The sequence below is a fragment of the Peromyscus californicus genome, unplaced genomic scaffold (genome assembly GCF_007827085.1).
Source record: "Peromyscus californicus insignis strain IS unplaced genomic scaffold, ASM782708v3 Scaffold_10__1_contigs__length_136768540, whole genome shotgun sequence".
NCBI lineage: Eukaryota > Metazoa > Chordata > Mammalia > Rodentia > Cricetidae > Peromyscus > Peromyscus californicus.
The window spans coordinates 37,652,759-37,656,458 of NW_026294391.1; positions in this window are offsets into that span (position 1 = coordinate 37,652,759).

Here is a 3,700-nt window from a genome sequence, read left to right on the forward strand (position 1 = left end):
CCCATGCAAGCTCCCTAGTTGTTGGTTCAGGTTCTGTGAGCTCCTTTGAGCCCAGGTTAGTTGTTTCTGTGGGTTTTCTTGTGATATCCTTGCCCCCAGGCTTAACTTGGGTTCTTGTCCCTTACTTATGTCTATAATTCAAAGATTTCATCTGTTCATGGTGTTTCACATTTCCTGAATATATTCCTTTCTTGTGTACTTCTTTAAATGCTCTAATATTGTTTGCTTATTTAGTTTAGGCCCTCTACTTTCTGGTTGAGTCTTGATAGTCTCTCTTCTGCCTTATTCATTCTACTTGTAAGGCTTTTATTTTACTTTTCTAGTTGTATTATTGGCTTTTTCAATTACATCTTCATTTCAGCTTGAGTTCTCCTCAATGTTTATCTTTATTGGACTCCATTTATAAGTCCTAGATTATCTTTATCATTTCTATGAGCCTTATGTTTGTGTTTCTTGGACATCATTCAGGCATTTATTTTCCTTTAGTTTATCTTTTTCTTAACTTAATTGAGATGTTATTTTGTATCTTCTTTAAGCTCAATAAATTCTGTGAAGAAGTTTATGATTGTTCTTTTAAATTCTGTGTCCTGGGTTTCATTGAGGTAATTCTTATTGGCAAACATTTCTATAGGAGTGGTAAGTTTTAGAAGGAGCCTACTGGCTTGATCTTTTTTGTTGTTCCTATTTTTGCAATCTGCCTGGACATGTGGACTTATTTTGTTATTTATATGTCTGATATGGGCAGAGTAGGTTTGGTCATAATAAGTTGTGCAGGTGGATTGGACCTAGGTATTTGAAATGGCTTAGGAAGAATGAAGTCAGGTGGAAAGAGGGTATTTGGATGGTATGCAGGATGTTCATCCTGGTCCAAGCCTAGAGTATAGGGGTAGATCTCCTTGGGTTGAGAGGTTGGTTCTATATCTTGGGGGTGTTCTATGTGTTAAGGGGCAGAGAGTGTGGGTCCTGGCAGAAGCCCATAGGTTGGTTGCAGTGTAGGCAGGGTTGGCCCGATTAAGCCAGAGCACTGCATGTGGGACCCACATAAGTTCTGGCCAGTTGGGGAGGGTGTGTAGATGTGAGGGTCAGGCAGACTTTGTCCTAAACCCTATTGCTGAGGACATCTTGTACTTCAGACAAAGGCCTCCTAGGCCCATGAGGTGAGGACCAGCTTTCACGGTATCAAAAGGTACTATGCATGCTTCCAAAGAAGAGAAGTAACAAACAGTCTGCCCAGCTATGATGCCTATAAATCACAAATATGGCTAGCATGCTGTGGCAACCTTAAGTGTATATTAGTGGCATACGTATAATGGCAGTAGCCAACAGCTCTCTAACTGGACTCAATAACCACTCAACAAGATGGAACACATTTCTAGTACTAAAAAACTGGACAACTACCCAGTGTTAGTACAGTCATGGACCTTGGAGAACCTGAAACATCATTTTACTAAGCAAGCATAATCCATAATTATATTCTAAATATTTGCCTTTATAGCCACAGATAAATATAGTTTTTATCCCTCATCAAGGGAACTTCTCTTTGCAATATACAGAGACCATTACTGAAAACCACAGCCAACCAAGATGCATGGATGCGGGGCCCAGTCCCAGCGGATACATCTACAAACAAATCTCACTCATAATGCTCTGGGATCACTGTAGAAAGAGGGAGTGGAAAGATTGTGAGAGCCAAAGGAACAGGGTATTTGCAATGAGATTGTATCTCCCATTGGTGTCAGAAGTTTCCCCCATAAAGTCTCACAGGAGCTGAACAAGGGCAACAATAGGCATACCAAAGTGGATGGGGAAATGGCCATGAGGCCCCAACCATATCCAGATAACTACAGGCAGCTAAATAGTGTTGAGAGCAAAATAAGTAGTCTTACCCAGGGAAGAGCACACCAAATGATTATCTGATACAAATGGTCAGCCATGAAAACATAATACAGTAACATCATATAGACTGAGCAGGTTATATTTATATATTTAGGAAAGCAATATACATTATATATAAACATATACAAATATGTATGGAACAATAATTAATGAAAAAAGAGGCCATGAGAAAAAGAACAAGGAGGGGTATATGGGAAGGTTTAGATGGATGGAGGGAAAGGAATGAGGAAGTGATGTAACTATATTATAATCTCAAGAATTAATTTTTAAAATACCACTTCTACTCAGAACAAACAAATGCTGAATGAAGCTCAGTTTTTCCTATGAATGATCCCATCCCTCATTTGCAGAAAAACCTTTTACAAATATACGTGTGCTTTTTTTCTGAAATGATTACTTAAGCCATAGATGAACAATAGGAAGGTGTTCATTATTCTCAAAAGTAGTAGAATATTGAAGACAGCACTGTGAAGATTCATTTTAGTGCTTCTATATTCATTTATCAAATACATACACAGATGTACAAATCTTTGTACCAACTTCTCATCTGTGACATCAGTGGGCCTCCCACTCAGAACTACCTCCTTACACATAATATAATTTTCTTATATGTGTTAGTCTATGCTGTGTCACAGTGGAGAATTTGGACCACAGTGTTTTTATTGTGAACCATGTCTTCTTTGTTTCCAGCCCACTTAATCTACTTTATCTAAGGAAAATTCCTTTTCATACCCAGTGAGTATCTTAGAGATGCTAGAAGATTCAGTTTGTAAAGTGGACAGATATCAAGGGTGCAATGAAACAGACTCTGTGACATTTTATTTACCACCACAACAACCCTGATCCATGCCCATACACCAAGATGCCAGTACTGACTGTGTAGAATCATAGTCCAGAGTCCTTCCTATTTCCCAACTGCCCTCAGGCAGCAGTGACATTTTACATATCTATTGATGTTACAACTTGAAGTCTTATACATGTAATAATTAGATGTTTTCACCATATTTCTTAGTTAAGGAGGAATTGGCAATTGATGGCTGCTGAGGGAGGGAGAGTCAGTTTTCTTGAAGAATGTTCCTGCCTGAGTATACCCATGCTCCAGTGGACAGTCCTATACCCATACACATATAGCAGCATTAAGTGGGCTCAGCGGGTTTAAAATAATGGAGAAGATATGCATATATGAACATATCAATAAAACAGATAGTCAAGGAAATGGTACTCCTTTTACTTCCCAGGATTATTTAAAGAAAATAAAATAGAAAGAGCATGCTAATTTTGAATAAATTATTATTTTCTTCACATTGTTTAAATCTTACAACTTTTATTTAATAATGTCAGTGCATCAATATACATATTAATTCTGGCTGACAACTTCTTGTTGGTATTGATATTGATATTGTTAGTGATAAAACACTAAGGGATCTAGAATAAGTACTGCACTAACAAAGGTCCTAGTTAAGTTCAAAGATGAACTTCTCGAAAGCCACACTATACTCTGATAGCATCTTAATGAGTTTCAGTAGCCAGAGTAATGTCAGAACACAACAGTGGTTATTAAGTCTTCATATTTAGGGGAGAAATTCATTGAAATATTGAATTCGTTTGTTTTGTCAGCAAAATCTTTTATTTAATTAGTGGAGGTGAACACTTAGATGTTTCATAGCACCAATGAAGTCATTTATTGAGGGAGAACAAGATCTCATCATCCATTGCTTTATTGTTGAGAAAGTAATTAACTTGAGGGAAATATTTCATTGATAACTAATATTGAAATACTTTTCCCTGTGCTCCTTCACATCTG